The sequence below is a fragment of the Sus scrofa genome, chromosome 16 (genome assembly GCF_054392235.1).
Source record: "Sus scrofa isolate SSC_HxYL_T2T_F1_AM1 chromosome 16, Sscrofa_HxYL_maternal_Yorkshire_Landrace_v2.0, whole genome shotgun sequence".
Classification (NCBI taxonomy): domain Eukaryota; kingdom Metazoa; phylum Chordata; class Mammalia; order Artiodactyla; family Suidae; genus Sus; species Sus scrofa.
The window spans coordinates 83589983-83602590 of NC_139398.1; the positions used below are offsets into that span (position 1 = coordinate 83589983).

The 12608-nt window shown below is 51.4% G+C and overlaps 1 protein-coding gene across 1 annotated transcript in view; it reads left to right on the plus strand.

Moving 5' to 3' along the window:
• The first annotated feature begins 2112 nt into the window (after positions 1–2112).
• The window catches only part of FAT2 (FAT atypical cadherin 2), an 84272-nt gene continuing 73776 nt past the window's right edge, over positions 2113–12608 (plus strand). The window contains exon 1 of the mRNA XM_021076658.2: positions 2113–2265. The gene's annotated coding sequence lies outside the window, so the exon portion shown is untranslated. The remainder of the gene's footprint in view (positions 2266–12608) is intronic.

The window sequence follows — 12608 nt, forward strand, 5'->3', positions numbered from 1 at the left end:
GAATCGGAGAGGAGGGAAGAAGGTCAGCAGCTTTCTGGGGTCCTGCAACCCATCCCCATCCTCATCCCCCTCTAACCCCCAGGCTGCAGACAGTCTCTGCACTGGACAGCCTGGAGGCCAGCCTCGGCCAGCACAGGGAGCCCAAAGGCAGATAGTCGCACATGAGTAGCCAAAGGCTCATGGAGCCGCCCAGCCACCCTCCTCGGGTTAATGCCTAATCGGCCCAGCCGCAGAGACGTGGGTGGCAGTCAGCCAAGTGGATAGTTTTCCAGGTTAGCCTTCCCCCCGGAGCTGATCACAGTAGCCCCCCATCCTCCAGACCCCGAGGCCTCCCCCACAGCTTGGAGGAGGAAAACCTGGGAGGGTTCTTGCTGGTAGGGGGCCCCTCTGGACATCTTGGGCAACACGTGGCAGTGGCTTGCTTGACACCTGTGTCATCTGTCACACCGATGCCAGTGACAGATCCCTGAGGGCATGGCTCATGGTGGTTGCAGCCACTCCATGAATGGGTATCTCCTGAGAGCTGGGAAAGAGCCAAGGGCCTCATTACTTCTCCATAAGCAACAAGACCGGTACCTCAACCGTTCTACTTATCCATAGGGTCCAGCCTGAACTGCTAGAAAACTAAGTCCTAGCCAGAGAGCCAGGCTTCAGCCTTTGTCACAAGACAGCGGAAACAGATCTGTTCTGAGTGGCCTCAGCAGTTTTGAGCCCATTGGACAAATGAGGAAACAGACTTAGCAAGTTGACATCATTTGTCTTGTGTCACATAGTTATAATAACAGCAAAAATAAAGAAATGTAGGGAGTTCTCACTGTGGCAGGGTGGAAATGAATCCAACGAGTATCCATGAGGATGCGGGTTCAATCCCTGGCCTCACTCAGTGGGTCGGGGATCTGGCGTTGTCTTGAGCGGTGGTGTAGGTCACAGGTGCAGCTCAGATCTGGCATTACTGTGGCTGCGGTATAAGCAGCAGCTGCAGCTCCAATTTGACCTCTAGCCTGGGAACTTCCATATGCCACAGGTGTGGCTCTGAAAGTGACAACAACAAGAACAACAACAAAAGATATGTAGAATTCTTATTTATCAAGCAAGTTCAAGGGCTGCTGCTTAGCTGAACATCAGGTAGAATTACCAAGAGTCAGAACTGACTGCTGGGAGAGGTAATGAGCCCCCTGTAATTAGAGGTATGCAAACAAAGACTCACTTACTTGCCAGGGGAGCCGCAGAGAGGCTGCAAGTCCTGCAGGGAGAGAGCGAGGATTCAACAGGATGGTCACAGAGCCAGGTTCAGCTCCGAGGGGCAGGCACTATTTCATTTATCTCCATGTCCCCAGCGCCCTGTACAGCGCCCAAAAAAGAGATGCCAGGCACTGCACTTTGCACTTTACATGCATTATCTGTCTCACGATTTTACAGAACCTTATGAAGCAGGGATTCCTGTTAGCCCATTTCACAGCTGGGGAAGCCAGAGCTCAGAGAGGTTAAGTCACTTAGGGAAGAAATCGCAGAAAGAATAACCAGAAAGAATTACATTTTATGGGGGACTTTCTCTGCTGAGTGTCTTGCCTTCCTTCAACCTTTATCTCTTGTAATCCTCAACCAACCTCATGAGGTAGGAGTTATTATTTCTCCATCAAAAGGAAACTGAGGCTCAGACTGGTGATGCCCCCAGGGTTACTGAGCTAACAGGTGGCTGCGCCGGGGCTCTGAACCAGACCTTAGAGAGAGGATGACTGGATGTGCATCTCAGATCCGCCGTGTGGGAGAGGAGAGGAGAGAAGGCTGGCAGAGGGCTGAACAGTGTGGGTCTTTCCCAGCGCCCGCACCGTCTCTGAGGGTCCTCGGGCAAGTCCTACCTGTCCATGGCCTCAGTTTATCCCTCTGTCAAACCCACAAGGGAGGTGGCGATGGGCTGGATTTCTCAGCGGCTCTCCAGCCGTCATTTTCCATGACTTGATTCCCCACCAGGAGTTCTGGGCCACAAACCAGTTGGCTCCCTCCCTCCCTCCCGCTCCGTGAGACAGAGAGCTGGCAGGAGGGGGACGATCCGCCTCAATTCTCCCACCTCCTTTTCCTCCTCCTCCTCCTGGGCTGGGACACACCTACTCCAACTTTCTGGGCAGCCTCTCTGAGGGTGCGCCTTCCTGCTCCGCGTCTCCGACTCCTCACCTCCCTCCCGCGCTTGTCAGCCTGGTGCCTGTGAGAGGGGCTCCAGCCCAGCAGCCCACGGCCGGGGCACCCTCCCCCACCTAAAGGGCACAGGTAGGAACTGCTGGAGGATGAGACGTTAGCGGGAGGGGGTTGCAAAGCGAATCCATTCTGGCCCGTGAGCACGGGCTCTTGGAAGGTGGGGACAGAACTAGGAGGTGGCTGGGGCGGGCACAGCGGGAGTTGCACAAGGACACCTGGGCCCTGGGTCACCTAGGTACACTGAATGAAGCCAGAGGGGGAGCCAGCCTGAGCCTGGGGGCCCCGGGCTGGGGGCCCAGAAAGGGTCGGGGCTAGGATTTTGATCTCCTAGAGGCGCAAGGTTATATTTGCATGTGTGGAAAGTTGGATTCCTTTTCTTGGAAGAATGAAATTCCCTGCTTGAGCTTTCTGGGGATGAGCTTGCAAGGGAACGAGGAGACAATTTCCTTGTGCTTTTAGGGGGAAGAGCTGGGGCCAGGGAGCCGAGAGGCGCTAGCTTCTTGTGAGTGTCCAGGGGGCACAGGGTCCCTGACACAGACAAAGCCACCTGGTGAGGGGGTGGGAGGAAGGGAGGGCTCAGGGAGAGTCAGATAACCTGGCCGGCGCTGGCTCTCATGCCACCCTTTAGAGGCGCCCAGATGAGAACCTCAGCTTTCCCGGCTGTCAGATGGGGGTGCTCACTGCCTCCAAGGGCAGTAAAAGGGTTAGGGTTAGTCTGAGAGGCAGCGGGGGCAGCATCGGGGTGGGGTGAGGGGAGTGGGAGCGGCTCGTGGGGGAGGCAGGAATCCGATGCATATCTCTGCAGGCAGGTCAGCTGGAGTGGAACACTGAATGCAGCCACCAGGCCAGAGTTCAGCCCTCCACTTGGGGCTGGGGGGGGGGGGGAGCATTGCTGTGTTGAGGTTTGCCGAGGACTCAGAAAGGCTGCCTCTGTCCTCAGGTGCACGGCATCAGGAGCGAGGCCTGAGCTCAGGACAGAGTAGGGACAGAGAGACACAGCTCAGGATGCAGCATTTCCAAGCCTCCAGCTCCTTTTACCCCTGGGGGGCTGAGCCTGGGCAGGTGACCAGTGCCCTCCGTGCAGAAACTATTCAGCGTTATTGTTACAGCTGATACTCACCCTCGGGGATGGGGCTGAGACGCACGGTCATTTGAAAAGGTTGAGTTTTCAAAGCAGGCAGAGGGAAAAGAGAATTTCATTATTCATGTCCTTGCAACCCATAGGCAGGATAGCCTGAAACAGTTCCATACGGCTTTGGGCCTAGTTTCTTAGTTTCAGTAAAGGAGGTTGGATTATTGTTAAGACCCGTTCTGAATGATTCACCCCAACAAGGCTGCTGGGTAGGCAGACCAGGAAGTATCATCTGCATTTTGCAGGTGAGGAAGCTCTGGAACTCAACCATCCCCTGGTGCAGGAGGCAGCAAGCCAGGGTTCCCCTCCCGGCTCTCCATGGAGCACAGCTTATGCTCCTGGCAGGAAAGGGCTGAGCCCAGGAGGTGGCTAGCGTGGTAGAGCGAAACAGCGAGGCTCCCTCCACCACAAGCTCTCTGGGTCTCAGTTTCCTCATCCATAAAATGGGGCAGGACCTGGAAGGAGACAAGGTCTCCCCAGAACGCCCTTGTTTCCATGCCTCTTTGTGGTCCCCTAGGGAACCAGCCCCAGAAGGACACAGGCCCGCTCTAGCCCCATGATGTCAGCTGTGCCAAGGATTTGCCACCAGGAGGGATTGCCAGATCCCCTCTGCCCCAGGCCTCCGTGAGCCGTGTGACCACACTTTGCTGCCTGTCCACTCTTCCGCCGGCACCACTGAACTCGCCTCCGCCTGGAGGTTGTCCTTGCCCATGACAGGCTGCGGGGCCAGATATGCATGTGGGGCAGCCTTGGAGAAAACCAGTGTGTGCTGGGGACGATGAGGTTGGCACAGTCGGGAACCTTCCTGAACAAGCTGGCTAGGCCCTGCCTTCTGGTTCCTTCAGCAGCAGGTGGGCAGAGCCTCTGGAAGCTTCCCGTGCCTCCCGGGTCTACAGCACAAGCCGAGCTCACTCAGAAACTCAATGCTACTGTTTCTATGACAGATGGTACTAAGGCTTCCGTGTATAATGGAGAATCAGTTGTCTGACCTGGACCTCAACTTCTTTAAACCTCCATCTCCTCATTTCAGAAAGTGGGGCTAATCATAGTCCTTTTCTCCGAGATGGATGTGAACATTAAATGAGATAACGCATGTCGTGCCCAGGGCCTTGTTTATGGGGGTGATAGTCATCAATTAATTGATGCTTCCCCTGGGGTGAAAATCATGTCACGACACCCTAAAGTGTCCCCTCCTAAGACAGATCACAATTGTAGTTATTTGTGTATATTTTGTTTGACGTGGTCTCCTCCGCTAAGCATCGCTCACTGTTCTGGCACCCGTGTCTAGCAGAGCGTCTGGTACAGAAAAGCAGCTCATAGCGTATTTGCTAAGAGAATGAATGAGTCTTCATTTCTAAGTCACACATGAGAACGGTTGCTCGGAGTGGCTGAGCATTAGTCCAACCCCATCAGAGATAAGAGTGCAGGGGTCCTTGGAGATGATGGAATCGGACAGGTGGGGACGTGGATGCCTCCAGAGAGAAGGCTGATAACTGGGCTGGGGTCGCACAGCATGTGAGCTGGGAAGGCAGGGCCACGGCCAAGATCTTTCCACCCTTCTGCCTCGCCCAGCTCAGGAGTCCTGTTTCCTGTGTGGGTGGTCAGCCTCGGAGGCCAGTGAACTGTCCCCACATTCTCTGGAGGCCATCTGGGATCAACAACAAATGGATCCCAAATAGATGTCTTTCAGGGGACATGCGCCTCATCAATCAGACCCTTCCTGCAACGCCCACCCACGTGGTCCCTCCCTCTCTCTCTCTCTCTCTCACACACACACACACACACACACACACACGCACGCACTCGCACACGCCACACACCATTCCGTCACTACTGCCAGCAAGTCAGCAGGTATCTGTACCTGCACAACTGAGAGGGTCCTCAGAAGTTGGCCAAAGTCTCCCTTTAAGAATTATTGGCTCCGGGAGATTCCGCTGTGGCGCAGTGGGAACGAATCCGACTCGTATCCATGAGGATGCGATTTTGATCCCTGGCGTTGCTCAGTGAGTCGGAGATTTGGCGTTGCCATGAGCTGTGGTGTATGTCACAGAAGCGGCTCGGATCCTGTGTTGCTGTGGCTCTGGCGTAGGATGGCGACTACAGCTCCTATTGGACCCCTAGCCTGGGAACTTCCATATGCCACAGCTGCAGCCCTAAAAGCCACAAAATTATTGGTTCCATTTTACAGGTAGAACCATAGACTTTGAATGATTTGCCTCCAGTCAGTAGCCAGTTTTGATACACAGCCCGGAGTGTGGAATTTCAACATGAAAAAGAGAACTCTGATTTACTGAGCCCCTCGATGTGCCTGTCACCAGGTTAGACCGCGTCCCCTAAACCTTCTCTTCGGCTGGCTCTGCACAGCCACCCTGCAGGCCAGCAATCATTACCTCCGACACGTCTTTTTGCTGTTGCTATTGTTGTTTTCCTGTGGACATGAACAGAGTCCCAGAAAAGCTAAGCCCCTTCTTTTCAGTCACACAGCCTCTGTTTTCTCAACAGAGCCTTAGTTCAATAGACACTTAGGGCTCACGATGTGTCAGGCCCCCAAAGAGCCACAGCTGGTGGAGGCAGTCCCAGAAGTCAATGGTTTAATACTTCGAGGCAGGTGGTGAACTAGAGGCAAGTTTCCCCCCATGGAGCCAGAGTTAGCCCAGCTAAGGTGTCAGCGAAGGAAAGCTTCTAGAAGGGGCTGGGACTGACTATCAGTTTTGAAGACTGAAATAGGCTTAAATAAAGACAGAACGGTAGGAAAGCAGAAAGAGAAAGTAGCATCGTGAAAGCACAGCAGTTAAGAGAAAATGGCACGTGTGTGCAGGAAATTACCGACTAGGTAGGAACATGTGGCCACGGGCTCTGAAAGGCAGGATGGGGCCAGGTTATTAAAGGCTGTGTGTACCAGGCCAAGGAGGATGGCTTAAAAAAGATATATATATATGTGTGTGTGTGTATAATATATATGATAAGATATAATATACATGTGTATGTATAATATATTGTATGTACTAGATATAATATACATGTGTATGTATAATATAGTATATCTGTGTGTATATATGCTATATATATAATTTGTATGTTTTTATTGATAGGAAAGTATATAAATATCCAGTAGGAAGCACAATAGTATTAAAAAGCCCATCACTCAGCTTTGATATTTATGGTTCCTCTCTGCCTCTACCAGATTCTTTTGAAACAAATCTGAGAATATTTCCTTATATATCTTTAAACCATAGCGACTTCAGGAAATCCTCATAGGAGCATGACTTTTATTTTGTAAACATTGGAGGACCCTGCTGAAGAAGTTTAAGTCCAAGAGTGCCTTGGCTGCACATGGCTGCAGGTCAGAGTGAAGATACCTTATTGTCTCCCTCTTGGCCAATCACAGTGCCTGATCATCCACCATGACCCACTGATTGACACATTACCTCCCCAAAGAGGTGATGCCTTAAGCATTTTCCAGCTCAGAGCCTGCAGAAGCAAGAAACGCCTCCCCTTGCCCCACTTCCTGTGTCCTTCTCCATTCCTGAGACTGGTAGGGCCCCTGCAAGGTGACCTGGAGTGGCAGGTAAATGGCAGCTGTCCACTCCCACGGCTGGGGGCAGAGAGCCCACAGAGGCGAATTCTCCAGTTCCCGGTTCCCTTTCGGATCCAGTGCCCATAGCAGTTGGCCTTGGTGCAAGCTGAGCAGGACTGAACATGCCAGCTATGGGGTAATGTCAGCGTGTGGGAGCGTGTTGGCCCACATGTGCTCACGTGTCCCAGGTCAGAGCTGCTGTCTGTCCCTGCAGCATCCCCTTCCGTCTGGGTCCTCCCAGCAAATGCCAGGCTAGATGGCACAAAATGCATCACTGACACGCTTAGACACTTAGCTTCGGGAAGTGGCAGAGCTTGGTACCTATGTGGCGCTATGGTTGGGCACACCAGCTCTGCAGCCAGGGTGCTCAGGTTCTGGTCCTGGCTTTGCTGCTTTCCATCTCTGTAACCTTGGACACATCATTTCACCTCTCTGAGGGTTGCAGGCTGGATGATGCTATCTCCCTCACAGAACTGCTGTGAGTTGATCCATATTAAGTTCTTAGCATAGCAGTCAGTACATAATAAGAGCTCACTAAACGTTAGGCACTGTTACAGATTTGGGGGCTCATGAAGTCTTAGAAATTGACTCAGAGAATCAAAGCATCTTGGAAAATTCAAATCCTAGAATTTCAAACTCTTGGAAGCAATAAATAGATGGACCCTATTGGATCTTTCATATAATTAACTCTACATAAATATTTCTTCTACAGTGTCTCTGAAAAATGGTCAGCCTGACTTTTTTTCTCCTTTTTGGAAACATTCAAAAAGAGGGTACTTCAACTGTAAGTTATAGCTTGATGAATGTTTACAAAGTGAATGGAAACAGTGGCAAACCAGCAAGCAGAGCAAAAGGTGGGCATCACCAGTCCCCCAAGAACCCTCTAGATGTCCCTTATCAGCCACTGACCACTCCCCACCCCACTAAGCATAGCTATTATCCACCAATTGGGCTGTTCTCCAATACCTTCTGGAAGGGTGGAATTCCATTGTTAGAAGAACTCTAATTATTAGAGAGGTTCAGTGAGTTCATTTAGAAGTTGCTGAAATAAGATTTACCTTTAAATTGTTGTGTTGTTACTGTCATATTTCAGAGGCAACCTAGTTTAGAGCGGAGCATCCCAAATGCCTCCGTCTGTTTTTAAAAATACAGATTTCTCAGCCCCTTCCTAAGTCTACATCGTTGGAACGTGTAGTCTGGGGGTGGAGCGAGGGAATCCGTATTTTCTTTCACAAGCTCCAAGGGAACTCCAGGTGAGGTCCAACTGGGTTTGGGAACCACTGGAGCAGTGGTTCAGAGCTTGGACCCAACTCAGACACTTTATTCCAATCCATGCTCCATACTTACTGGCCATTGACCTTGGGCAAGGCACTTGGACTTTCTGACCTTTCAGGCTTTTCATTTGTAAAATGGGGATGAAATGACAGTAGCCTACCTCCTTGGGTTATTGAAGGACTCTGAGACATCCCCAGGAAGGTGCTCACTAATTGACAGGTGCTATCATCAGTACTGCCACTACTGGAAAAGATTCCATTTGTGGTATAGCTAAGGGAGTGTTGCATTTGGTGTCTGAAGCCTTGCATTTGAGTCCTGGCTGGGCCACTTGCTAGCCCTTGCTAGCTTTGGACAAGTCTTTGGCCCACCATCCTGGGGCCTCAACTTCCTCATCTATAAAATGGAAATACTTCTTGCCCTACACACAGGGTCTTTGAGGGGATCAAAGAAGATAGTGGGCCAGAAAACCATTCTGAGGACAGAAAAAATACTGCATGAAGCGAACCCCAGTGAACTGGAACTCGCTGAACCTGGGAACCCAGTGGAAAGTGGTCTGCCATTGTCCTTGTGGTTTGGTGGAGGGCGGGCTGTATGGGGGTGGGGACAGGGAGCTGCTGAAGCATCAGCTTTCCACAGCCCTGGTGTGCCTGGCATGGTGCCCAAGCTCTTGGTTTCTGAGAATTGTCTCCTTCCTGGTTCCTGGGGCAGGAAGAATCCACAATCCCAGAGCAATGAAGTCCCATGGAATTTGCCACAGTCAGAAGTCACCTGGAGTTCCCTTTTATTATTTAAATGCTTTTCCTTTTATTAAAAGTCTTCTTTGAAGTCCTTTAATAGCACTTATAGAAAACTTTTTAAGTATAATCTGCATACAAGAAAAATGCACAAACCTTAAGTGTCCAGCTCAATGAAATTTCCAGAAACAGACCACCTCCCAGATAAAGAACCAGAACATAACCACCATTCCAGAAAACTCTTTGTGCCCCTTCCAGTCACTAACCACCCCTCTCTGCCTGCCCAAGGGTAGTTTATCCTAATGTAATCCACAGATGAGTTTTGCCTGTTTCAAAGCTTTGTATGGTTGGAATAGCACAGTATGTACTCTTTTGTATATGGACTGTTTTCACCCCAGATTATGTGAAACGTATTTATCTGTACTGTTGCCTAGAGCAATACTTTCATTTTCTTTGCTGTATAGTATTCCAGGGTATGACCAAGCCTCAGTTTACTTATCCATTTGCTCTTAATGGACATGTGGACTGTTTCCAGGAAAGGGCTATTATAAATAATGCTGCTTTGACCAGCCTTGTGTGAATCTTTCGTGAACATAGGTAGTGTATCTGCGGTGAAAACTGCTACGCCAGGAGGTAGGCATGTGTGCATGGAACCCTTTGATTTTCAGTTCAGGTCTATGCATGGCAAGGAGAACGTGGTTCATAGGGCTGTGTCTCTATCTGGGAGATAGACCTGTGCACAAGAAGATACTGTCTCGGGTTTGAGATGCTAATGAACAGAGAGAGATGCAGACTCAGAGGCTTCGTCACAGTGAGAACCAGGAATCAGATCCATTGCTTCCCTCTCCTATAGCTCTTCTACTTGACTTTAGAGATAACCTCGCTTTTGCGTTGCCTGGGGGCTGGTGTCCCCCATCTACGGGGAAGACCATGCCCACGAGTTCCTCCACAGCCCCGAAAAGAAATCAGATTTCTTAAGGATGAGGCTGTGATTTTTTTAATTTCAGTTTTTAATTTTTTCGCTTTTTAGGGCCACCACCCACGGCACCTGGACGTTCCCAGGCTAGGGGTTGAATCAGAGTTACAGCTACCAGCCCATGCCACAGCCCCAGCAATGCGGGATCCAAGCTGCATCTGTGACCTGCACCATAGCTCCTGGCAACACTGGATCCCCAACCCACTGAGCGAGGCCAGGAATTGAACCCACATCTTCATGGATCCTAGTTGGATTCATTTCCGCTTCACCACAATGGGAACTCCCGCAGCTGTGATTTTTAACACGCTGGCATTTAAGAAGCACTCGTCTGGCCTCACGAGGTCACTTAGATTTCAGTCTTTTCCTAACTTCCCCACCCCTCTCTCCACATATGGGATATCAACTTTGAAACAAGGGATGGTAGAACATAAGATCTTAAAGAAAGAAATTACCATGTTCAGCGGATTCCAAACACCAGTCATGCAAAAATCATCCTGGGAACTTGTTAAACATCTATTTAGAGCCCCACCCCTAAGGATTTTGATTTCGCAGATCTGGGGTGGGGCTTGGAATACGTATTTTTAAACTCCTACATGCACCCCCTTAGGGAATTCCCAGTGATGGAAACCCCTAGTTCAAGTCAATGGGCAGCCCTGTCTGTGAGAACACAGCAGGCCCAACAGCTCTGTTGAGCTCTGTGCCAGCTGGTGGAGCAGAGAGTCACCACGGGGAAGAGGAATCGGTGCGCCCAGAGCCCAGGGGGCTTGAATGTGGACCTCGGGGCTGGAGCTGGAGTCCTGGCAGGGCCTTATTTGCATCTCATTAGTGTGCACCTTGGTGCTCCCCAATCATCACTAAGCCCTCTCTTGCCTCTGGCTGTACAGTCAGGTTCAGCCAGCTCCAGGGTAGGGGCAGGAACAGTGCCACAGCGAGGGGAGCTGCCTGTCTTGTCTCACTGCTAGAACGCAGCTCTTCAGCTCCTGGATCCAGCCTGCCCACTTGCCGGCTCTGTCCTAAGCTGCTCTGCTCAGAGGGGATTGGACTTGAATGGACAAGGCAGATGGGCTGGGCTCGGCCAGAGGCAATGGAATCCAACTGGAGATGAAGCCTTTGCTGAGAGTCTGTTTGCTGGTGCGAGAAGACCCATAAAACTCTGGTGGGGGAGGGGTCCTATAACCCCCCACCCCCACCCCCACCCCCACCCCTCAGTCAAGTGCCCTTTCCAGCCTGAGGAGAAGGGGAGGCAGGCCAGGAAACTGTTGGGCACAGAAGTGATCCGAGTTTTAATCCTGCCTTGGCCGCAAACTAGCTGTGCGAACTTGGAGCCTAGGTAACCCTCTCTGAGTCTCGTTTATCCCATCGGCAACATGAGGATAATTACAGGGTTGCTGGAAGCCAGTTTAAAACTGACGATGCCTGCCAAGACCTGACCGCAGGGCCTGGCACAAGGGAACCGTTCGATAAACGTCAGCTGTGACCACTGCTTGTGCCTCCGTCAGCATTTCATGTTCCCCGAACCTCCCCTTCTTCGGGGCATCATTTGCCAAAAGCTCGGTGGAGGGTCCCTGGGCAAGGAAGGGACCAGTTCTCATGCTCTGGTGGAGGGTCTCTGGGCAAGGCAGAGACTAGTTCTCATGCCCTGGTGGCCAAATGGAGGCCCAATGAAATGAGGGCGTTTGTTCAGGGGTCTTTGGCTTGGTCCCCACCTGAGCCTGCTGATGTATCACTGAGGCCCCAAGGCACCGAACGAGTGGGGGATCCCATCCCTGAATCATTTCATCACAGTGGCTACCAGGGGACGGCTCACCCGTGAAGCACTGGGCCCATCACCGGAGGCACTTCGTCTTAATCGGCGCTCGCTGCAAATTGATAATTACCTTCCCCATTTATATGTGAAGAGACAGAGGCCCAGCAATGAGCAGATGACCTTCCATGTTCTGGGGCTCTGACGGTAGCCTCCCCACCCCCAGGGCTGCCTGAGTTAGAGGCAGGCAGTGGCCTCCGGTGGCTGGGATGGCTGACAGTCTCATGCACAAGGAACAAAGAGAAGCTTCGGTCCCAGTGGCTTCACAGAGCCAGTAAGAGGAACAGGGCTCATTTCACTGGGGCCGCAAGGCCGGCTAGCTCCCAGGAAGGCAGTTTGTTGCTGATATTGTGGAGCCCTATTGGGGGTGTGTGTGTGTGTGTGTGTGTGTGTGTGTGTGTGATGGTGCCTCTACAAGGGGCACTGTACACATACAGAGAATAGGTCCCTCATTCCACAGGCATTTTCGAATACCAACTGTCATAGTAATAATATTACTATCATTATTACAACAGTGATGAAAATAATACTGAATAATTGTTATAACATATGGGTTAAATCCTTTGCACGTATAATCTCAGTAAATCCTCCAAGGCAGTAACTGTGGCAGCCTCATTTCACAAATGAGGAACGTGAAGTTCAGATAGAGGAAGCCAAGCCCCCAGACAGAACACAGAGGCAGGACTGGGGTAGGTCTGAGCCCGACACCTGTCACTTTCGCCTGCACTCTGCTGAGTAGGAGAACCTGGCTTTGTGGGTTTCTGAGGAACCCCAGGTTGGGAGAGGAGCTGGGTTGGTGGGGAGCAACTTGGCCAGTGGGAAGCACCCAAGACAGGGGGACTGGGTTCTGGTTCCAGGAGTGCCCCCGACATGCCATGTGACTTAGTACCTAGCACAAAGTGACGTCCCTTCTCCAG